Below are 26252 nucleotides of genomic sequence, written 5' to 3'. Positions count from 1 at the left end.
GTGGTAGACTGTCATAAACTCTTGAAATATATAGCAGGGTTTAATCACGAGAACTTGTGGAAACAGTCATTCTTAGTTTTAATCACTTCTTCACGGTGCTTTTCACAATAAGTAGAAGATGAATTATAAGTAATAACCATTCCCAAATCACATCTCTTGACTATGAACATTGCTGACATACTGTTAATCTCTAAAATATACATAAGAGACAAAATCTCAATAGCATTAGTGTCCACAGCGGGAAGCTTCACTGTCATTTCTGTCACTTCCGTACAATCCCCTTCCTTGTGTTTAACTGGTCTCACACATTCTTTGCCGGCATCTGTGCCATCTCAGAAGCGGGCCCTGTCTCTTCTGCCTGCCCACCTCCTAATGTTATTTGGCAGAACAAAAGCTTCAGCGCTCATGCCAAAAATCCTGCCGAAGGAAGTTCTTGGGAATATGAGTTGAGTTGTGGTGGAGGTAATATTACCGCTCTCAACAGTGGCTGCCTGTGTGTCAGGCTATGGATGTAGAGAAGAGGATGTTTGTCATGTTTCTTTTGTTTGCTGTGCATCCTCCTCTCTATATGCTTGCTCCCCTGGTGTCTGGTCTGTCTGTCCTGCTCCTTCTTTGCTTTTTTATTTCATTTTCTGTCTATGAATCCTCACCTCCCCTCATATTCTCCTATTCTTTGTTTGACATCTCGTTTTGAGTTGTTGTTTCTCTGCCCGGCCTATCTCTTTCTCTCTATCTCTCTCTGCTTGTGTCTCTTTGATGCCCTCATGGTTGGTTGAATGACTGAAGCCATAAGGCTGTTCCACCCACACACGTACACCGAGCTGAGCTGTCCTGTGCTGCGCTGTTAATTCTGCTGCTCAGCCTATCTGAAAGAGAAGGCAGAGTGTGACTCAGATGCTAAGGTGGGTGGTATGGGCCCAGGTGGGTGGTTAAATAGGCTAACTGTAGCATCTCTAACGCACTCACTTTCACATGGGAGATATTCTGATAAGTAGCTAAAACACTGCAAATTGGAGACGCGAAGAGCTTTGTAAATGGGATTTATAGTTCAAAGATCGTCGCTGTTATATCTCTAGGTTGTTTTGGAGACAAACCAAAGCTCTTGATTTGATTTGCTGGGATGACTGTTACTTACTACGATAGCTCCCTCAGCCTCAGAGTCGAAATGACATTAGCAGATCAGCATTATCATAATCATCCAAAGCATACAGCGCTCAGAGTTATTTTCATATTTGCCGCATCACAAGAAAGCGTTTTGGAATGGATGTGTATAAATCAAATATTTGATTTCATTAGATGTTTTGTAACAGTATTGGCTGTAAAGCTTATTTACAAGCTTCAAAACATGCCGAGATAAATTGTAATTAAATCAAAACAAACACAAATCCACCCTCAGATACACTTTGATGGATGATGTTTGGTTCTGATGAGATTTAGATCTAGACTTTAAAGATGAAAGCTGAAAATGATCCTATGGTCTTGAGGTATATCAAATTTAAATCATAAATATGATAACCTTTTGCTGGAGGCCCACAAGTCATATGCTGATACTAGACAACAAAGTATTTTCATCAGTGAAGAGATTTAAAATGTTGCCCTAAGTTATAGATTTACATTTTCACTTCTACCATGGGTAATTCTCCCTGACAGGCTAAAGTGACTAAGTAACATTGCGTGCACTGGGGGAAACTGCAAGTGGTTTATCTTTGAACGTGATTATCTTTATATAATTTGGCTGTCTGTAAAGCAGAGTGTGAGTCACTACTGTATATCTGAAGCCTAAGTAATGTCTCTTCTCTAAACTGCACAGCACACAAAGCCTTAACTGGACTTTTACCTTGGACTGACAGTGTTCTGTTAAGTGAAGCTCCAGTACCGAGATAACGCTTTGTGATTTTCGTTTCAAATGGAAAAATGAAGATGCATTGTCCAGTATTTTTCACTAAATATTAAAGCAAGTGGCAAGTAATATTTCATTTAAAAGAAAAGTAGGCTTTTTATTGGGTACAAATTAAGGGCTGTCTAATATGTTATGTTCACATGGCACGAATGCAAATCAGTTATATAGAATATCTGCTTGTAAAATATATTACTTTTAAAACCCGCATCTAGACTATACTAGTTTTGGACATAATATTGGCCATTTGTATTATCAAATGTTGACCTTTAAATACTTGTTTTGAACAGAAAACATGCATTTTCACACAATGCACTGCAAAGAAAGCAATATCACGCCACAAAAACCTAATTAACTTTGTTACTCTATGAGCACATGCCTTTCATGCGGTAAAACCCAGCTACCCTGTGTAAAGTAAAGTAACTTGTAAAAATAGTAGCATAGAGAGTGACATTATGTGAAAGGAAAAGTATCTGGTATCTGATGAGCACAGAGGCAGTCATTCAAATACACTGAACAAAAATATAAATGCAACACTTTTGTTTTTGGTCCCATTTTTCATGAGATGAACTCAAAGATCTAAAACATTTTCTATATTCACAAAATAACCATTTCTCTCAAATATTGTTCACAAATCTGAAAAAATCTGTGATAGTGAGCACTTCTCCTTTGCCGAGATAATCCATCCCACCTCACAGGTGTGGCATATCAAGATGCTGATTAGACAGCATGATTATTGCACAGGTGTGCCTTACCCCTAGTTTCCACTGGGTCCGTCTGCGGCGCGTTACGGCTGCGCCGCGGTTTTGGTCCGGCCTCCTCCGGCGTCATACCCTACCGGGCGCATTTCACGAGCGTTTCAGAAGCATTACGGAAGCGGAGCGTCGTGCATGCCGGCTCGCAGTTCTTATTGATTTGGGCATATTTCCTGGACATTTGTACTTCTACAAGAAAGTAGGCTACGTAGTTAAATGGTTTATTTTTGTGTCTGTTTAAATCGTGTTTATTGTTGTTATTTCCTATTTTGTTGTGTTGTAGACTACAGACATAATTAATAATAATTGTAATAGTCCAGTTAAAAACAACATGAATCAAAGATGGGGTGCTGTAATTATTCTATATAATTTACACACAGTGCCTGTAAACCGAAGGAGAACGCTGGCCTTTATTCTCCTACTGGAAAGACTACAGAGGAGGGATGGCGGGAGGAGAAGGAACCGGTTTTGGGGGGTGGGCCGGATGCTGTCACCGTTCCACTTCCTGCCCGACATGACCTTACGACTGCGTCGCGTCGAAAAATAGACTTCAATCATATTTCGAGCGGAGCCCAGTGGCGAGACGCTTCTGGGATGCTTCTGAGCCGTAATGCGGCGTGTCTGGTGGAATAGCACCCATTGACTAGAGTGGCCGCGATCCTTGTGGACGCCACGGCGCAGCCGCAACGCGCCGCAGACGGACCCAGTGGAAACTAGGGGTTAGGCTGGCCACAATAAAAGGCCACTCTAAAATGTTCAGTTTTATCACACAGCACAATGCCACAGATGTCGCAAGTTTTGAGGGAGCGTGCAATTGGCATGCTGACAGCAGGAATGTCCACCAGAGCTGTTGCCCGTGAATTGAATGTTCATTTCTCTACCATAAGCCGTCTCCAAAGGCGTTTCAGAGAATTTGCCAGTACATCCAACTGGCCTCACAACCGCAGGCCACGTGTAACCACACCAGCCCAGGACCTCCACATCCAGTATGTTCACCTCCAAGATCGTCTGAGACCAGCCACTCGGACAGCTGCTGCAACAATCGGTTTGCATAACCAAAGAATTTCTGCACAAACTGTCAGAAACCGTCTCAGGGAAGCTCATCTAAATGCTCGTCGTCCTCATCGGGGTCTCGACCTGACTCCGGTTCGTCGTCGTAACCGACTTGAGTGGGCAAATGCTCACATTCGATGGCGTCTGGCACGTTGGAGAGGTGTTCTCTTCACGGATGAATCCCGGTTTTCACTGTTCAGGGCAGATGGCAGACAGCGTGTGTGGCGTCGTGTGGGTGAGCGGTTTTCTGATGTCAATGTTGTGAATCGAGTGGCCCATGGTGGTGGTGGGGTTATGGTATGGGCAGGCGTATGTTATGGACGACGAACACAGGTGCATTTTATTGATGGCATTGTGAATGCACAGAGATACCGTGACGAGATCCTGAGGCCCATTGTTGTGCCATTCATCCACGACCATCACCTCATGTTGCAGCATGATAATGCACGGCCCCATGTTGCAAGGATCTGTACACAATTCCTGGAGGCTGAAAACATCCCAGTTCTTGCATGGCCAGCATACTCACCGGACATGTCACCCATTGAGCATGTTTGGGATGCTCTGGATCGGCGTATACGACAGCGTGTTCCAGTTCCTGCCAATATCCAGCAACTTCGCACAGCCATTGAAGAGGAGTGGACCAACATTCCACAGGCCACAATCAACAACCTGATCAACTCTATGCGAAGGAGATGTGTTGCACTGCGTGAGGCAAATGGTGGTCACACCAGATACTGACTGGTTTTCGGACCCCCCCCAGACCCCCCCAATAAAGCAAACTGCACGTTTCAGAGTGGCCTTTTATTGTGGCCATTCTAAGGCACACCTGTGCAATAATCATGCTGTCTAATCAGCATCTTGATATGCCACACCTGTGAGGTGGGATGGATTATCTCGGGAAAGGAGAAGTGCTCACTATCACAGATTTGTTCAGATTTGTGAACAATATTTGAGAGAAATGGTTATTTTGTGTACTGTATATAGAAAATGAAAACGCCTTTGGAGACGGCTTATGGTAGAGAAATGAACATTCAATTCACGGGCAACAGCTCTGGTGGACATTCCTCCTGTCAGCATGCCAATTGCATGCTCCCTCAAAACTTGCGACATCTGTGGCATTGTGCTGTGTGATAAAACTGAACATTGGCAAAGGAGAAGTGCTCACTATCACAGATTTGTTCAGATTTGTGAACAATATTTGAGAGAAATGGTTATTTTGTGTATATATAAAATGTTTTAGATCTTTGAGTTCATCTCATGATAAATGGGAGCAAAAACAAAAGTGTTGAATTTATATTTTTGTTCAGTGTATATATATATATAGAGGCAAAGCACATGATGCTGTAGATAGGCTGCAAAATTGTGATTTGAAGATCAGTGTCCTACAATTTGTTATACTTCTAGTTATTGTGATGAATAATGAGATAAATGTGTAAAAGAGAAATCACAGCACGGAGTGGCTATGAGCTTCTTCTGGTGCTGATATGGTCCTCCTTTACACTAGCACCTAGTCTGACAAAGACATCACCAGTCCTGTCTATCCGACACCCGCAACCATCTGTTGGAAGCCCATGGTGGAGCCTTGATGGCTGTGCATTTGAGTGGTAATTGAGCCTGAAATGTGCTTAATAACGATTGTCCTGCCTAATACGCTACATCAGGAGCTCAGAGCACCGTGACAACCCTGAGCAGCAGAGACATCCAGGCAGGCAGGGAGGCAGATTGCAGAGATGGGCAGAAACTACATTCCTTCTCCTCCTCATTAGCTTCCAATAACTGGGAACAGCGAACATAAATGCATTACTGTTATTCAGCTAGAGAATTGACACAAGAGTGTTCGTTTTTTTTTTTAAAGGCTTTGATATGTATCAGTCCAGCTATGTTTGGGGTGTTGTCTATTTATTAAGATACTATACGCAGTAGGGCTGCACAATATTGGAAAAAACTGACATTGCGATTTTATTTCCCCCTGCAATATATATTGCGATATGAAAACATACAGGAATTGAAGAAAAGACTGTTTTTTCCCCGCAAACCATCCTTTCTTGAACTTTAATGCTATACAATTGGTATTTTTTTAACTATATTTAACCGAATGAAGGATTGTAGTCACGGACGTCTGGATCTTAAGTTATCAGAGCAACAAGCTGAGCTAGCTCGGTTAGCAGCACCGAACTGCCCTGGAGAAGCACATGAAACTACTTTATTCAGTGTTTTTACCTTTAATCACCGGGTTCGTTTGCTTTGGAGATTTGATTGTGATTGGTGGTTTGCTGTGCATGCAGAGCCTGCATGTCACTCACTCAAGTACCCCTGACATGAGAGCCGCGCAAGTTTTCCTTTTGTAGCAAGCAGCAAAATAATTGTAACATGACGTGTTTGAGTTAATTTGCCTACTTAATATCGCAAGTCCTAAAAAAAAAAATGCATGCGCATATCGCGATTATCGTCACGATATATCGTGCAACCCTAATAACCAGGTCTCTGTTTGGTTTGACAGAATGTGTAAAAAAAATACAAACATGGTGGGTTATATTTCTCTTTCACATGTCTTAGTAGTGGCCCCAGTTACATTTAAAATGATGATTAGAGACCACAAAAAAGGCAGTGCAACCAAATGGCAAAGCTTTAATACAACTCAGACAACTGAGATAGATAAACCCTGCTTCTCTAATTGGTCAAATAATGAACCTTCTTTGAATTAATTTGTCATGTTCAAATTCATGTTGGCTGCTATAGCTATGAACACATCCTTGGGGAATAGAATCCCATGTTATGAATGGGTGAAAAAGGAGTAGTGGGTACTAATAAAGTGTAGTCTGTGATGGGGGGCTCTGTTCACCATGACAGCTGCCCCAGGAGACCACATGGCAGTAAGAGGTACTTGTCAACAGTGGGTTAGAGACAAAAGGCAGGCATCTTCCCGGTCACAGTGTGTGGGATCAGAGGGCGTGATATCCTGTCCAATGCCCCTGCTGAGGATCCAGAAAACCCCAACTCCCTGCACCTGTCAGGCACCACAGGGAGGTGGTTTGACTGTGTCACACTCGTAACACGAGAGGAACGCCTCTCTCCTGAGGTGTACACGTACAGTTATCATCATGGTTTCCGTTTCAGATCTGTAATCAGTCGTTCACCCTGACAGAAGCAGTGTTTTTGCCTGTATGTAGAGTTGTGTTGAAGCTGAAGAGATTGGGTGCTTGGGGTTTTAGAAGGGTAATTGCCTCACAAAGTGAATTGAGTCACGAGGAAATGAGCATCCTCAGAGGAAAATCTGTCTTACAAAGTAACTAATATACACAACAACTAGCCTGCTGGTGAAGCATTACTTATTCCCTCTCAACTTCCTCTGCTATTCATTTCCCAGTCTGTTCAACTTACAGTGTGTGGGTGCCGCTAACTCACCAATCCACATGTGTAACCTGCTCAGCAGTAGCTAAATGTGACTCTAGGGATACAGCTTGATCAGAGCAACACCATGCATCACAGAGACCACATTTAAATACCAAATATTGCCCATTCGTTTCTCCCTCCCCAATCATAGAGGAGTGTACAGCACTGTGTTTAGAACAGGCCAGAGGGATTTGAGCAGGCAAACAGATGGGACCTGAGAAAAGGTATGGATATGGTACAAATGCAGGAATGGGAATCCCCTGGGAGCCCCCTCCTCATTCTGACACCCACTTTCATGGTGTGTTTAGTGCCCTGCTCTGTATGAATTATGAACAGGCTCAGAGACTGATTGTGTAAAGCTCTGAATACCAAGTGTTTTATGTTGGGATAGAGTAGTTTGCGTTTCATTGTGCATCAGCTTATTTTATTATGTTTTACAAAAGAAAGTTGTACTGGGATGATGTCAGTAAAACTGAATAGAAACCAAGCTGTAGATCTAATGGTACGTCCACACGGTTCCGTTGCGTTGAAGCTTGCCGGTGGGCGTGTCTGGCGCGCAACCAACAACCAATCACATTAATCTCCCGCCCCGGACACAGAAGCTCGCGGTTTGATTGGTGCTTCCGTCGACGCTTGAAAAGTTTAACTTTTCTCAACTTTCGAAGTGAGCAACGGAGGCAAAGCAACGGAGGCAAAGCAACGGAGGCAAAGCAACGGAGGCAAAGCAACGGAGGCAAAGCAACGCGACGGAACCACAATGCAGTTCGGCAAAGCTTGACATCACCCCATTCAAAGTGAATGGGAAGTGTCTCCGTTGACGCACGCCACGGAACCGTGTGGACATTACGTAAATGTTGCAAATGTGAAAGTATCCTTTATCAAGATATGAAACCTATTTAAAAAATAATAAAGAAAGATATTCTACCTCCACATCTCTTGAGAAATGTCATACTAGGTGTATGGAAACGCAGCAATCACAGCAATCAGCCCTCTTATTTCAGGGTTTCTCTGGACCGCACAGCACTGACAAAACACATGTAGGAGCAGAGCCGACAAATCTGGATACAAGATGGGCACTCTGACCTTCCCCTGGCACGCCGCCCACAGCCTGCAAACCCACTCAACATGACGGGTATCCGTGCGTCTCTGCTGGAATCGTGGCAGGCATAATTGCGCCTCCTGTCCAAGTGCGAGGAAGATATTCTTAAGGACCTTTTCTCTGTGCATCTCTGTGAGACACGACAGAACAAGAGTGCTTATACTCATCTATGGATCAGACCCCAAAGGTCCCTTGCTTTAGTCGGAAATGTAATGAGACACTGTTAACTCAATTTTCACTATTTTCAGAGGAAATGGAAAAGCCTTTATGTGAGACTTTATGTGAGCAGAACATCACTACCCTTTAATTTTCTCTCTGTCTGGAGTCTGATGTGGGTGATCAAATGTGACTTTGACACTTAAAATGTTAAACTTCTAACAAGATGTGGTAAAGCCCTTGTAGAATGATTGCATTGTTTTAACATTGTTATACACAAACATACATATACACTGTATCTCTCCAACAGGTGTATATATGCAATATTTTACTATAAATAAAACATGTTACACCATTTTTTATTTTTTTATTTAACCTTGTTCTTTTAAGACAAGTGAAGTAAAAGTGATTTTGTCCCTTTGAATGTGTGCATGGACTGTATGAGTGGAATGATGTGTGTAGGTCCTTAAATGGCCGTATCTGACAAAAGGTGGACACAGACAAATAGCGCAGCTCCTCTGTTATCTCTGCCTTCTAGGTGTTAAAGGGGTGCTTACCACAACCATGGGTCGCTGTACAGATGCCATGACATTTACACAGCTGTCTCTGCTTACACAAAACTCAAACACACACACATATAAAGAATTACAATGTTAGTCTTTGTCACAATGCCCTCTGAAAAGATTGGGCACCCTTCAAAAACACCCCTGCTACAAAGGACAGTTCGTGGCACCAGCACATGTCAAGGCAGAGGTCATGGTGAACCATGTCACTATGAGCCCAGGAAACAAATGAGGAGGGTCTATTATGCCAACTCTTGGTTACATGGACACATTTAGGGACACAGCGGATGTCAGCTTGGAATGAATAAATCACCCTGAATCGCTGGAAGAGATAGAAGGACAGAAAATGTTTTTTTACCCCTGTGTTCGCCCCCGAACACAGACACACATCTAACTGAACACATGTCCATTCACTTGTGAAACATCTCTATTAAGTGCTAATGAGAGTCTCACTCGCAAGTACACACAAGGGGTATGGGTGACTCCTTCGCAACGGACATGAGCAGCCACTAGCTATAATGTTTGGCCTCTTACAGCTTGATTCCTAAAAAGACAATATTATGTAGTGAAGAATATCGACATGGAGAAGAGAGGATATTTAGATATCTTTGTTTTTCTGCATACATAAATAGTTTTCTCTACCAGTGGTATACAGAGAAATCCTGGTTGATTTAAATTACATCACATGGTGTATGCATGTGCATTGCTTGAGGAGGCAGCTGCTTGTCTGTCAATCTCTTTCACACATGATGTCTTGACTGTGATGTTAAGTTGCAGGCCTGAAGGCCACAAGAGAAACACACAATTATTGTTCAATTACCACTTCCTCTGCTGCTTCTGTCATTAAAAGATGAAGACTTTCACATCTGTATATTGCTCCATTATTTACAGAGTGCATCTATGCATGCAGACCAAGTATATATGGCCAATTGGACTACAGTAGGAGCAGACATGGGGTGCAAGGAATTGTTGTTTTGCTGCTCAGAAAGAGAGTCACAGTCACTGACAAGGGAAAGGAATGTAAAAGTCTCAGTCTCCTTGGCACACATCACGCTTCTTCCAATGCCCAATTTCAACTATGAATCGTTTTTAATCAGTGGAAATGATCAACACAATTACATCAACAATGCAAACATGTGAATAAGCAGTTCAGCAATTATTCTTGTCGGAAAAGAGGATTGCGTGTTGGTGAATAATTGGCATTGATGAACAACACAAAGCCACATGTGGTTATGGCACATTAACCAAGTATTTGGCAGTAATACATTATTAACAGGTTTCCATTTCAACAAAATGTTCTCACTCTGAACTTTTTTTCAAATCTGAATAATAGGATACAAAAATATAAAGCCCGGTTTCATTTTTGTATTTCTTCAGTCAAACTACACTTAAGTTCCAAGAAATGTTCATATCTTTTTACAATGCATCATACCTTAAAATGAATTTTATAATAACGCATATACTTACTTATAAAGTTAGAAAAGGAGCCACCAAGCTGACAAATTGAAACACTTGGCAGACAACCCGACAGGTGAAACCGACTTCCTAGCTGAGCTATAACACATCATTGCAATCATCTACCCAAACCCTGTCCTTGGTCGTACTAAACAAGTAAATTGATACCATCAGAAAGCATGCACTTCACAGTTGACACTTTGATGCGGATTTGGTCCTGTGGGGATATAAATACCAGCAGAATCATGAAATGCCTACCACTGAGAGATGGAGGAGAGGCCAATCAGGTGAATAATGGCCATAGTTTTTAGCCGTGGCCGCCAGTACTGGTTGCCATCAGTAGTAATGTCCACCTTGAAAAACCCTAAGTGTGCTGTTTGATCAATGCTGCCTGATGGGAAGAGAAAAATCAAGCCCATAAACAGGCCCTTGGATGCTAAAAGGGGAGTGAGACCTGAGGGACCGACGATTGAAATGTATGGTGAGAGGTATATTGATGTCCAAGTTCCGAGAAGTAGAAGTGTTGACCCTATAGCTCTTTCCCCTATCGTAATGTGCATGTGCTGTATGAATGTGTTTTATCTCACTACTGATGTGCTACGTAAAATACATGTAATTAAGATAAAGAATCTGTCCAGCTGCAACACGGTGTTGAAAACAGTTATGACCTTTTGCACGTCTCTTAGATCATGCTTCTATGGTTGAAAAGTTCATCTCTTCATATTAAAAAAAAGATAGTGTAGGAGTCTCTTGAAGCAGACAACAAGAGCAGAAGAAGGCAGAGAAAAAAAAAGAAATAAGTAGCAGCAAAGTTTTTCTTCTCAGTCAAAAAGAAGGAATGTTTCTGTGTCACTGTTTTCCCTTTTCATGGCAAAGGGAGAAGAGCCAAGGTCGAGCGTGTCAGTGTGAGTCAAGCCTGAAAGTGTGAAGACTCCAATTAGACATAGCCTCGGGTCTGACTCCAAAAGACAAGGATAACACACACCCCTCCGTGAAATGTGCCAAACAACGCATAGTACAAACACATACACAAACACACACACAGACACCACATGTCTTCATGTCCCTGTTTTACATGAAATGCATGTTGATACCACAGCTGTTTGCACCCCATCCATCATCTCTAGCAGGCAACAGGCAGAATTATTAACAAGCAAAATCTGTCATGCCCTATTAGCGCAATAAGGAACCTGCTAAGGCAAGTAAACAATGTATTAATGTATGGCTGATGTATTTAATTATCATGTGCTTGAAGAACTCCAAATATTTATGATTTCACAGTCTATTTGCACTTAATTGAACATGTTGCTTGAAAAAGAAATATCACAGCAATGATTATTTAATGAGCACTGGGAAGATTATAAAGTGCATGGCGAATGGATTGGTGTTACTTGAAACTTTTTGTGTGAGGAAATGACATTATCAATCATTTCTTGTAACTTCTTAGAGTAGTGAGTTATAAGATAACGCTTTTCCCATAAAACATTGTTGCTTTACTGACCATTGGTTTTATTTACGGTATATTATATATGTTTGGAAAGATTTGTTTTTATATAATTTATTTAATATTATCTTTTGCATAATATTTTCATTTAGGAAGCATCACCGAATCAGACAAGGGGCAAAAGGTGGGCGGGGTAGCGGCCTATTCTCCACTTCCTACGCCATTGCTCGGATTAGAAACATATTCAAAGCCATTTTTAATAATCTCGACAACACACTGTTTATGATCTGTTACTGCCTTGATAGGTTGTGATTCGATTGCATAGACAAACTCCATCAACACAGAAGGAAAAAAATGATATAAAAGAATTTAAAAAACTAATATATTTGGGGGTTTCAAAACCACTGACCTGCTCCAACAAAAGGACAGTCATTCAGCTGTGAATAATCAACTCTTTTGAACAAGTAGACTGACTATCAAATAGATTAACCAATAGCTTCTCATGACAAAAAATACAATATTTAAGGGGCCTCATAAACCCAACTCACTGGATAATTGAGAGCACATTGAGCAACTTGCTTTTTGAGGACAATGCTGATGTCAATAAAATGAATGGCTTTCAAACCGGAATGAACAGTTTTATTTTACAAGAACCCCTTAAAAGCTCAGCTAACATAAGATTAACTTCGCCCTAAATACATCTAAAAAACCCTCACAGTCAACACATTTAGTTCATTTTTTCTAAAATATCTGCTTGTGACAAACAATTGAAAAGTAAGAAATATAAGACACATAGTTATGTTGGGAAAGATGTACGTGTTGGTTTTATACTGGACAAGTCAAAGCTGGCATAATGCAGAGGATACACTTAATATTCAACCTAAATTCAAACGTTTTTCTAACATTAAAGTATCTGAATCTAAGAAAACAACACCTGCTCTCCGGTGTCAAAAGCCCTACAGCTAGTTAATTAGCCACCCGACAACCTCTCTGAGACTATGTGTGGAGCAAGAAATTGTAATGCAATACTTTATTAATGAAGAAATTATATTATAGGAAAGGTTTGCAAAATTCAGAACTGAGACACTTTCAGTGGAAACATCTTCTTCAGATCATTCCCACTTAAGACATGGATCATTTAAACCAGTGTAAGTTTAATTATCCCAACCGCCAATTAGGTCAATCCCATTTGAATCTCTTCTATGCACTTATCCGAGGCTAGAGTTATACATCAAATACCCCCGTGTGCAGAAAATGCAATTTTCGAGAGCATCTTTTCTGTGTTTTTAAATGTGAGCAGAGATGAAAGAGATTAAATTGTTTATAGTGTGTATACAAAATACAGAGAGTAAAAGATTGTACACACACAAATGCAGAGCAGATGTCCAGTGTACAGTGTGGACTTAATGAGCCATGAATGATATGAGAGGCAAGTGGAGATGCCTATCCCTATCTATTCAGAAACAGGCTGTGGTTGGGACACATCTGGTACCTGCCCCCATCCCTACTTCACCTGTGCTTTAGATGCTCAGGGACAGCTGTGAAACAAACCACAATAATTACCTCAACCGTGCCATTTGTACCCATCTGAATGTCATCTATTAGTTACACATGTGGAAAAAACTAAGACCTAATTTTCAGATTTTTGTTTTTGTTATTTCAGATTTAGATTAAAAGATCATCACTGCTCAAGTCTGTGAAGAATTAAGCGCAAGCAGGTTATTGGAAACAGGGGTTTAACAGCTTTTATGTATATTCAGTAACTAGTAATCTATTCATTCTGTAATCCAGTCTTCATGCTAAACTAAACTAATCTTATTTTTATCCTGGCTCTAGGTTCATACTTAAAAGCGGTAGAGATTATTCTCATCTGACTCAATGTAAGAGAGCGAATCAGCATATTCCAGATATTGTCAAGCTATTCCTTCTTACTTAAATTGTAACCACATCGGCATCAATTCATATCAAACAAATATCTTACTTTCTATACATTGTGAACCTCTGAACTACAGTTATTTTAGTCAGAGGCCCTTCAAGGGATTGAACATTTAATACCAAATGGGAAGCCTTTACAGTTAGCATAAATGTAGCAAAACAAAAAGGTCTGATGCTTGAGGGAGATTATTACACTCATGGTATCTTTATGGGAATAGATTTAACAAATAAAATGTATTTAGACTGTAATAAAACATATGTTGCTGAAGCCAGGCTTTCTCTCCTATCTACTTAACCATAAGAGCAAAGAGCAGGAGTTCAGCTATTTCATTCTGATGTGAACAACCAAAACCCAAAGGGAATTGCCCTAAACCAAGACAACACATGCAGAGTACTCAAAATGTCTCTGTGGACATAAGCAATAATGCAAGCATAAGCCAAACAACACAACACTCAACTACATAAACTACATTTTTTGGATAATACCATTTGGATTTTAAATGCACATTCATTGCAAATTATTCCACTTACACATTGCAAATAATATACAGACATTCAGCAGCATAAAAATAGTGAGCAACCAGCAGCACAGCATGACCTGCAACATGCAGAAGCCATAAATGCCAAAACATTTCTGTTCATATTGGCCAGATCGCTATAATAATAGGTGTTTTACAGGATGTATACTAAGCGGCCTTCACTGTACACATACAGTAGAGTTAATGTTACCAAATGCAGGACCAAAAGTTTGTAAAGCCTATAATTGTAACATTAAATATGTAATTGCATGTACTTAAAATAAATAGATTTGTGAATATATTTTAAACAAAAATATGAGTATATGCATCAGAAATTCATGTAATTAACTTAATATTGTTCCAATGATAACTATACAGCATTATTGTTGAGAGTCATTCACATATACATCCTGAAATACATTTGAGAATCTTTCTGTGTGCATTAATGTAGCATGGCACTGGTGCCAATTTGATCACCAATTCACCTTAACTGCACAGCAGCAGGGCCGGCCCTTGGCATAGGCAGTATAGGCGAATTCTAAGGGCGCATCAATCTATGGGGGGCGCCAAAAAAAACAAAACAAAAAAAGTTAGAAATTAAAAAAATATTATATTTTTTATTTCATAACACAATTTCCCGATTTTGGATCAACAATGTACATCTTATTATCTTATACTAACAGAACCACGCCTATATTGCGTACAGCGCCAAATCAAGTTGAACCCTCCCAGGCCCAGTAAAAAACAGAGGTTTATGTGAAATAGTTCATTTTTGGAAATAATGGTTTTAGTGTGCAATTATAGGTTTTAATGTTGTATTTGTGTTCATTTAAAATAAATAAAACTCCCAAAAAACGTATACAGCTTTTATTAACATTGGAATTTACTGTGTAAGCGGCCGCGGGGGGGGAGAGCTTTAGAGAGCTCTCTCCTGAAAGACTGAGAGGCTCTGATAATAGTATGTAATACTATATGACAGTACAAAAAAGTTGTTACAAGAATACAGTTTGAAAGGGGAGTGATTTGTAAAATATCCATAAATAAAAGGAACATCTGCTTCCAGTTGTGTTGCATCTGGATGATGAGAGATGTATCGATATCTTAATGTTGCTTTCAAAGTGCACCAGATTGATGCTTTTAACTTCAATATTAAACAAAAAAATCTTCCCGGGGGAGCATGCCCCGGACCCCCCCAAGAGGAGGTGAGGTCCACCCCACTTAAATCATGTTCAAATGGATAGGATATAAATACAGTTGCACACATCTTGTGTCCATATCTTTCTGTTTGGGTGGTCATGCCACAACCGTGCACGTGCATGCATGCGTGAGTCATAGTGAGTGTCTGCATTTTGGGGGGGGGGGGCGCCAGCTAAAATCTTGCCTAGGGCAGCAAATTGGTCAGGGCCGGCGCTGCACAGCAGCAAAGCTAACCCAAGAAATAACAACAACGCAGCCATGGTTAGCTTATTGGGAAACCCAAACTAACACAACATGTAGCTAGCCAACACATGGCATTTCATTAGAAATACATAAAACCACAGACAGTAGCTACAGCAGCGAAAATCCCACTTACTTTGTTTCAAAGTCGAAGTCAGGAGGTGAACCATCTCCAGGAATATGGTCGAGGCTCCGCAACAAACACAGGAAGAAGAGCCTCGTCCTGGCGTCTGAGTTATGGAGATTTTACAGTAAACTGACCACTGCAATAGATGCGCAATGCACCGCGATTATTCACTTCACATAAAGTCGTCAAAAACGATAAACCGTACTTTCAGCCAACGTTTCAATAAGCAACGCAAAACTGTGACGTTATTTGTACAATACACGTTCGTGAATAATGGTTGGACGTTACAGTTTTGCATGAGCCAATCACTATAGCACATTGCCAACAGCTGATGCCGATTAGCCAATACAAGCTATCTACCTGACTATGCTTAATTTCGAAAAAAAATGTGTGTACATTTAATTCCTTCATAAAGTTACAGTGGAGGTAAAAAATAGAAAAAAAGACAATTGTAACCTACACCTGCAGGAGCTGCTAATGACTCCAACAGCAGGTGTTTGGGGTAACATCCCCAAAAAAAGGCCTAGTGAGAATGTGTGCAAGCATTAGCAGGCAGACTTACTTGTACTTACTATAAAAACATAATGTATTTTGGAATGAGGCAGATATCCTAAATTCCTTATGAAATATAGCCAATGCTGTGTGCCTTTTTTTAAAAGATTAGTAGGTTTTAAATGTCTATGTCCCTGTTGTTAACACACAAGGAAATGTGAAGGAGTTTCCTAGCAACACTAACTCTTAAATATCAGTCATGGTAAAAGCCAACTTTGAAACTTGAATTGTGCAATGTTTCCACATACACTGAACAAAAATATAAATGCAACACTTTTGTTTTTGCTCCCATTTTTCATGAGATGAACTCAAAGATCTAAAACATTTTCTATATGCACAAAATAACCATTTCTCTCAAATATTGTTCACAAATCTGAAAAAATCTGTGATAGTGAGCACTTCTCCTTTGCCGAGATAATCCATCCCACCTCACAGGTGTGGCATATCAAGATGCTGATTAGACAGCATGATTATTGCACAGGTGTGCCTTAGGCTGGCCACAATAAAAGGCCACTCTGAAACGTGCAGTTTTTCTTTATTGGGGGGGTCTGGGGGGGTCTGGGGGGGGTCTGGGGGGGTCTGGGGGGGTCCGAAAACCAGTCAGTATCTGGTGTGACCACCATTTGCCTCACGCAGTACAACACATCTCCTTCGCATAGAGTTGATCAGGTTGTTGATTGTGGACTGTGGAATGTTGGTCCACTCCTCTTCAATGGCTGTGCGAAGTTGCTGGATATTGGCAGGAACTGGAACACGCTGTCGTATACGCCGATCCAGAGCATCCCAAACATGCTCAATGGGTGACATGTCCGGTGAGTATGCTGGCCATGCAAGAACTGGGATGTTTTCAGCCTCCAGGAATTGTGTACAGATCCTTGCAACATGGGGCCGTGCATTATCATGCTGCAACATGAGGTGATGGTCGTGGATGAATGGCACAACAATGGGCCTCAGGATCTCGTCATGGTATCTCTGTGCATTCATAATGCCATCAATAAAATGCACCTGTGTTCGTCGTCCATAACATACGCCTGCCCATACCATAACCCCACCACCACCATGGGCCACTCGATTCACAACATTGACATCAGAAAACCGCTCACCCACACGACGCCACACACGCTGTCTGCCATCTGCCCTGAACAGTGAAAACCGGGATTCATCCGTGAAGAGAACACCTCTCCAACGTGCCAGGCGCCATCGAATGTGAGCATTTGCCCACTCAAGTCGGTTACGACGACGAACCGGAGTGAGGTCGAGACCCCGATGAGGACGACGAGCATGCAGATGAGCTTCCCTGAGACGGTTTCTGACTGTTTGTGCAGAAATTCTTTGGTTATGCAAACCGATTGTTGCAGCAGCTGTCCGAGTGGCTGGTCTCAGACGATCTTGGAGGTGAACATGCTGGATGTCGAGGTCCTGGGCTGGTGTGGTTACACGTGGTCTGCGGTTGTGAGGCCGGTTGGTTCTACTGCCAAATTCTCTGAAACGCCTTTGGAGACGGCTTATGGTAGAGAAATGAACATTCAATTCACGGGCAACAGCTCTGGTGGACATTCCTGCTGTCAGCATGCCAATTGCACGCTCCCTCAAAACTTGCGACATCTGTGACATTGTGCTGTGTGATAAAACTGAACATTGGCAAAGGAGAAGTGCTCACTATCACAGATTTGTTCAGATTTGTGAACAATATTTGAGAGAAATGGTTATGTTGTGTATATAGAAAATGTTTTAGATCTTTGAGTTCATCTCATGAAAAATGGGAGCAAAAACAAAAGTGTTGCATTTATATTTGTGTTCAGTGTATGTATCCATACATACATTTTTACTGATTTAACAAGTTGAAAATTGTGTATTATATATTTCCTTAAAGATCACTTTGACTTAAACTGTCAAGCACAAATATGTCTGAGAATGTAAGAAATATATGAGTGTATATTAATTGACTCAATGTATTGTTCCAACAAATGACAGAGGAGGTTTAATGGTTTTAGTGGGGAGTGATTAAAATATGGAGAGGGTGATTATAATGGGACAGAGAAGGGAAATGAGAATGGGAAGTGAGAGATATCAAGGATGAATGAAGGATGATGGCGATGCAATGGAGCAAAGCTCTATAAAAGAAAGCAAGAGAGAAAAATCTAAGGAAGGAAGCCCAGTAATGAATGGTGGTCTGTTGTTTGCCCACTAGTATGCAGCTAGCTATGTCAGGGGCACAGATGACCCAAAACTAGATACTCTCCCTTCTGTCGTCCACCTCCCGAGACCTCCATGGCACTGACCTAATTCAGACTGATTGATCTTTTTCCAAGCCCTCAAATATGACCTCTTAACCACTTTCCTCACACTTACAAAAGTGGATTGGAAACTTTCATTTTGTAGGCTGTTATGGCTTTTAATGGATATTTAGCTTTTTTTTGTACTGTAGATGCATATAAAAGTGTGAATCTATCTACCAACAGTTCTATCCGACTACTGTCTTATTTATTTGCATTACTGCTTCTACTTTTTCTTGACAGCGAGAAAGCAGTTTAATATCAAAAGAGTAGAAAGATTCAGAAAAGAGAATAGCAGTGTGAAGAAAATCTGCAGTAAGATCAGGTGTTGTTATTGTTTAACAAGGTTCAATGTGCTGAAAATATGTACTGCTTTTTCAGGAATTGCTGTGATAACCTCTTTCTGAAAGGAACATGTTGTGTACCTTTGTCTGATGATCACTTCATCGTTTGGTGATCCAACTAAAAAGTATTTAGAACATTTGAGAATATGCCGGAAAAGTGTAGTCACAATATAATAATATAATCCATCAATTGTGTATACCTTGTTTCAATCTCAATGAGATTAACATGATGTAGTGATTATTGTATGAAAATATAGCAACATGTTTGCACAATGCAACATAACATCTTTGGAGAAGCAAAACTCAAATATTGTGAAATTCTTTATATCATATCAGTTTATCAGTACAACCTGCCACTTGCCTCCTAAAACACAACAGAGGAAGTATATTTTGCTCAACGCCTGTCTGACCTTAAAAGTCTATAAAAGATTCCAAATGTCCTTTAAATTGACATTACGTAGTCTATCTGTCTGGCAATGCTTATCAGGGAAGTTGTGTTACTGCGTTCACACTGGTAAATGATGATGCAGAATAAGTTAAGATCGCAATACGATGAAAAACATTGTACATATTAATTGTAACGTTTTTCAAAGTTTAACATTTCTGTCATTAGTTTCATCATCATCGCCATAATTTCTGGCAGCAGCCACAGCTGCAGCGTCATTATCATCACTAACAGCATCATCATCGTCTTCATCAGGTGAGCAAACAACTGTGATTGCTGAGTTCAACACAGCATAAATTATGTGACAAGATCCGAAACCCAGATAGAAAGATCCATCCACTCGTCCATCTTGAAAGGGAAATCACTGGAGGCCTCAGACCAGCTTCTGCAGTCCCACACCATCCTCTCCTGTCCAGAGAGTTAGACTGAGTGGCCCTGCTCCAGCATGTTGAATAATGAATTAGAGGCTGATATCCTGTGACGGAGACTGGGAGGGAGCACTTCCTCCCTGGGCCAGAGTGGGGCTTGAATACCCGTGAATAATACATGGCCAAAAGTGGGTCTGTTGAAATGACTCAATACTGGGAGTCAAGTGCAAGATTATCTTTCCACGGTTATGAAAATATTGCAGCCTTTGTAACACAATAGGAGAGGTGAGAAGATGATCATAAGAAACAGGCTCACAGTTACTGTTCTGTGCGAGCTACTTGTTAATACATTGAAATGTAAGACGTTATTTCTGAAACGGTTATCTGTAAGTGACCCCGCTTGAGACTTGTTTGGTCATGGATGCTTGAATTATAGAGAGATAATATTTTCAATCCATCTAAAAGTGTGGAGTAACTCTACGTGGAAAAGAACATATGCATTAATGTTACTTTTCACGGAAAGCGGACTAAGAAGTGTGCCTCTATTCAGTGTGGCATGAATCAATCTGCAGTCCTTCCTTGTTTCTCAGTCGTTCCTTTTTCCGGTGTTTCATCATGGGATTCTGGTTACATATATGTGGTAAACTAATAATCACAGCACCTGTCTTTTTAAACTAAAATAAATCCTCCTAGACAGAATTATGATATATTTACTTATCTTTATACAGTTGTCAATTTACACATTCAAAAATGGATTTCCAGCCTCCCACAAGACTAACCAGGGCCCCCTGTCTCTCACTGGGCCAAGTCAGCCTCCAAGAAAGCTGGAAACCACAGGCTCTCGCTCAGCCCCAGCTCTCCCAGCTAACCGCTAATCCATGTGTTTGATACATTAGACGCTCCGCTTGGCTTTGTTCTGCAGGGATGTGCTGTCCCTTCCCCTGCCAAGTCACCCTCTTTCCCTCGACTATCCCTCTTGCTTGTGCTTTCTCTTGCTCCTACTGCAGTCCAGAGGATTATGACAGAGTCCTTTGGATTTCTCTAATTGCGTTTAATTAGGGCTGGGTCAGGCCAGCGTCACAAAGCTAGGCTGTTGAATTCTAGCAAGAAGATACTGTGAAGTAACCCCTCCAGATCTGCAGCTGGCAGAAGGGCCTGAGTGAGGTGAGAGAGATCCAGATAGAGAGAGTAGAAGAGAGGCTAAATAAATAAATTGCGAGTGAGGAGAACTAGGGAGCAGTAGAGGGCAGGGAGAGGTGGAAGAGAGGTGGAAAAGAGGAATCAGTAAGGCGACAACAGTGTCTGTGTTGGATTCTCCCAAAGAGAAATCGATTGCCACGCGCCTCGCTGTTCCCCAGACCTCTACTCCTCCATGCTTCTCTTCATGACACCGTGCTGTGGGGAGCCGTAACTCACTGTGCCCTTGGTTGAGGCTTAAGCAGATCGTGGTTCAGAAAGTCTTCTTTTTGGCATGATGCACTTTATTCCTCCTAAAATAAATTCTCTACTGAAGAGCATTAAGTAACTGCAAGCGGCCCTTTGCACTTGTCTGCTGAGGACTACCAAGGGCTTAGAGGAACACAAAGGCACAGAGGGGGTACAAAAGGAAAGCGCCAGTTTCTTTGATTTTAATCGACCAAAGACCTCCAAGGATAGTGAGAGCATTTAATACTCACTATATCTGGGTTACTTTGATTATATGTTGTCACAATACAGTCTTATCACAATATTTTAGCAATTAGCCACACATTTCATAGAGAAAATCAACATGTAAATATTTCCTTGGTCCACTACATCACCCAGAGTAAGACTGATCTGAGATGTAACCATAGGAACTGAATTAAGTGCTTGATGACTCTCATCTATCATCAAAGGAGAGGCACAAACATTGTTTTTTCTTATGTATAATAATTCAGTAAAATGCTATTGATAATGGAACTGGTGCAAGTAGAAAATCAGCAATGCATCAAGGGAAAATGTTTATCCTTGTAAAGTACCTGTCATGTTAAATCTCTGGAGTATTTTCTCCTGTTACAGACAAAATGAATCTGGTCGCCTCATAATGAGCTCTTATTATGGCATTGTGTTTATGTTGGGCGAAACAAATTGTTTTTCCCGTGGGGAGGGCTGGAAAAAATATGTTTGTAATTTATGTACCACAGCATTGTCATCAGGACTAACTGTAAAATCGGGCGGCCTCTGAGATGTGATTTGTTGACATTCACACATTAACACACACACAAAACGAATGCATCAGCAAAGCCACACGGAAAAGGAATTCCAGGGCTCATAAAGGCATGCTGATGGAGTGGCAGTTGTAAATGAAATGTTGTAAACGCTGCTGTGTGTCGTTCAATTCATCGCATTGTGCTCAAGATGACATATAGCTTGTTTTGTTTCCCACCTGCTGTGTGGGTGGGTCATATGTGTGTGTAAGAAAGATACAAGGTTTGAGTATTTATTAAGAATATTGACAATCGTTTTCACATTAAGGTTTGGAAATCTGATTGTAGACATGTTTGAAAAAGTCTACAAGATGTTTCAAGATACTTGATAGCACAGGTCAGTGCCCCTGTTAGATTGCATTTTTGAACTCTAAATTGCTCAGTCTAAATAACTGCCACAGGTTCGCTAAATAATGTTATGATTCCCTGGTGTCCATCATAACCAATGTGTTGATTCAGTGAGAGAGAGAAATGACCATGGACAGCCATTGCTATCAACCTCAATTTACTCGAAAAGCTTTCACAATTACCCACCATTCACAATGATCCGTAGCATTATCCAAGGCACTCCACTTGGCTCAGAAATGGTTCACTGTACTATTATTCAAATCACAGCTGAAAAAAAGCAATGGATGTAATTGTTGGAATTAAGTAATTGTAGGGTAGGCAGAGGTGGCTCAAAATGCCACAAACTGAGCGATAAAGTAATGGCCTTTTTTCCAGAGTAACCTTTCAGAAGTAAAGTAATATCTCTATAATGTGGCCTTACCTGATCAGAAAGAGAGAAAGGCGATTTTTCTTGTTTCTTTATACACAATATTTTAATAATATCTACAGTATGTTTTCAATTTTAATTCATTACATTTTCTTCGGTTTTAATATGTTTCTGACTTGAGAACCACCGTCCTGGATTTATGGAGTTGTTGCCACACGCCTCTGTCTCTTCATAGGCACAAAGCCTCTGCAACTTGCCCTTACCTCTGTGTTTTTGATGACCATAAAAAAGCCCTGAAAAAAAAAAAAAAACCCTTTTTCTGGACTTCCTGACACCTGCATGTATCTGATCATAAAGAAGAAATGGGGAAACGTCAGTGTGAGGTTTCATCACATGGAAGCATAGATGGAGAAAAATGAATACAACTTTATTATTAATCACAAGCTCGGCAGTGCAAGATACTGAACACAATATATCCATTTTCATCACCCTAACAACTCAGTTCTCTGTCATCCCCAGCATTAAGAATTGAACTCAATATGAGCTCTCGTCCGCACCTTTCAAATCTCTGCATCATCTGACTATACAACACTTTCCATCTGATTTTAACTTTTGTAGCAGGAGGACTTGGTCGTTCGTTCGTTCGTGCGTGCGTGCGTGCGTGCGTGCGTGCGTGCGTGCGTGCGTGCGTGCGTGCGTGCGTGCGTGTGTGTGTGTGAGAAGGACACTGTGTGTTAGAATGTAACATTTAACAAAGGACCAGTGAAGAATGTTGGTAAGACATGGTTGAGAAGGACAAAAAGATAGGAAATAGTTTACTCTCACAAGTTCTTCCAGTTTGATAATTAGAAAATGCAAAAGATAAATGTGATGAGTTCTTAAAAAAAAATGTGGCTCTTTAATTCACATGTATTTTGAATAATGTAATCTATTATCACAGTCATATGTTTCTAAATAATCCAAGACTTTATGGCTATTACATTTTCATAAATCCTAATATTATTGTGAATGTCTTAGGATGTCTTGATAAAACAATGCCGCTGCTACAGTAAAAAATTAAGGAGTGAAACTGGATGTGCTGTTGTTTTTCTTTGCATAACCCAGACTTATTCTATGAAGCTGTATTGTCCTCCTGACTGCATGTAGTAAAAGTGGGACACAGCCAGACTTAAATTAGAGAGAGGCAAAGCAGTTGCATGTGTGCACATAACATTGAGGCTGGTTGCCTAGTCACAGCGGAACACAGCGCTGTATCCTGGTCCCAGAGTGGACTGGAGATGCTGACTCAGCCCAAACCCTCAGCTGCAGGCTACAATTGGCCCCCAGGAGCACAATGTCTGACCCACATAGCTCGACGCTAGGTACAGTACAGCAACAGCATACATTAAGTTTCACAGCACTTTACTTAAACTTACACTTCTGTTGACTTAGCTAACATACCAGCTTTGATGCTCTGATCAAATGTAAGTGTAATCTTAGATGAACATTACACAAACAATATAATGTTGTACTAAAAAAGGTAAGAACTGAAATACAAGATCAATCCAACTGGAAGGTGCCAAACACTGCAGTTCCCTGAACAGCATGCTACTACATGAGCCTTAAACTTACGTCCTGTGAGCCAGATAAGGTACGGCACACTGACCATTTTCTAAATCACAATGAAAATAAGATGATACACAATGGGATGTTTGTATAAAATAAGTTTTAAAATAGACTAATACATCTTGTTGATTCATAAATGGAAGTTAAAGACCCTTTATGCTATCTGCCTACCACAGACATACAGTATTCATGGCATACAATATACTGGGAAGAAAAACCACTGACATAGGTTGGGCCAAGCCTCAAATGTCATAACTGGCCCCTGGCCTTGTGTCAGTTTGCAATAGAGGCCCCTGGGCAAATCTTGTTCCATGTTAGTATCCTGCGAGTGTCCCCTTTGTATTCAGTCTAAGGATTGCATATAGGCTGTCCCTCACATGACCCTAAGAACTTATAACATGACTATTCACATTGCTTGTGTGTAATTTGTGATTATTAGGGCTAGTTAGTCTCTATGAGTTGCATAAAATGGGCTTTATTTGTCCTCAAAGTAGATTTAATTCTCACATTGTAGATATACTGGTCAATTACGCTCACGGTACACACACAGACACACACATAAAGGACAGTCAGATGTTGGCCTGAGGCTTACTTGCCCTTGGCAACAGACCGTGCGACCATCGCCTCCCATTAACCTCCTCCAAAGAGGGGGGGGGGGGGGGGGGGGGGAGAACTGCAAACAGACAAGAGCTGAAGACTTTATATTTAGAAGTGTGCTGCTGAGGCTCTGCTAGCTATCTGTTCCGTCTTTGTTCCAACTTGAGAGGTAGTGTTTGCAGGCTAGCAGTAACCTGGCAACAGGTTAGGTAATCTTCCCTGATTGTGTGCTTTAATGTATATATACCACAGTAGAGAAGCCAGGTAAACTCACTCACTCTTCTAGCAAAAAGACTTTAAAAATTGTGTAGAAAAACGGGCAGGTAGGAAAGGAAACTGTATGTAAAAGACTCTTATCAAATTAAATCAAGAACAATTTGATAGGGGAAGGAAAGAGGAAACGTGGATTCTTGCATGTGCCTCTGATAAGGAAACTGTGGCCTAGATGAGCCTAGATTTACTTAGAATAAGTGTTCATATATGTGTTTGTGTTAGCTTCATTGTCTCTACTCTACTAGTGGATGCTATCCTCAACATTACTCAAGATCAACATTTTTATGAGCGCATGCTTTTGTCTGGGATTGATCGGTAGCATAGCCATTAATCATGCTGGTGGGTACAGCATTAGAGCACTAGAACTGGAGACTGGGAAAGGTAGACACAATCTTTTTCATTATGGAAATATAGGGAATAAAAGCTATGATTGTAAATGTATTTGTTGACATATTTTCCTGTAAATATATGTTTCTCGGGGTGTCAGAGGGATTATTAGGACCTAAAGAAGTGTAACTGTGTGAACTGGTGTCACATCCGTAATATTTTCTTTCCACAAAGATGCCACTCAATTAATGTGGTTCTGCTTTCTTCCTATTTTTTACATGTAGTATTGTTTGGATAAAATTGATCTTAAGGATTAATTCCTTCCTTCCAATCAATAATTCAAGGTGTTTTAGAGCATTGAGTAAACTGTAAACGAAACCTGATCTATTTAGATAACATGACCTCCATTATGTTATCACGAAGGTCATTGATTGGTGGGGAATCATTAGAAACGTTCAAGCTGATTCATATGTAGCTCCATTTAATTGACAACATGTTTGTGAATGGAGTGGTAAGAAAATGGACTCATCTCTACAGTTTCTAATCAATACATGCCACTGTAACCAAAACTGAAAAATTGTTCTTGAGCTAGTATTTGTAAACTAATACAAATAAGAATAAACAGGGTAAACATAATGAGTGACACCCCAAAAAATACACATCATAAAACACATGTATGGCTTTCTCAGTATG

Source organism: Gymnodraco acuticeps, unplaced genomic scaffold (genome assembly GCF_902827175.1).
Source record: "Gymnodraco acuticeps unplaced genomic scaffold, fGymAcu1.1, whole genome shotgun sequence".
NCBI lineage: Eukaryota > Metazoa > Chordata > Actinopteri > Perciformes > Bathydraconidae > Gymnodraco > Gymnodraco acuticeps.
This window is presented reverse-complemented; position numbering follows the sequence as displayed.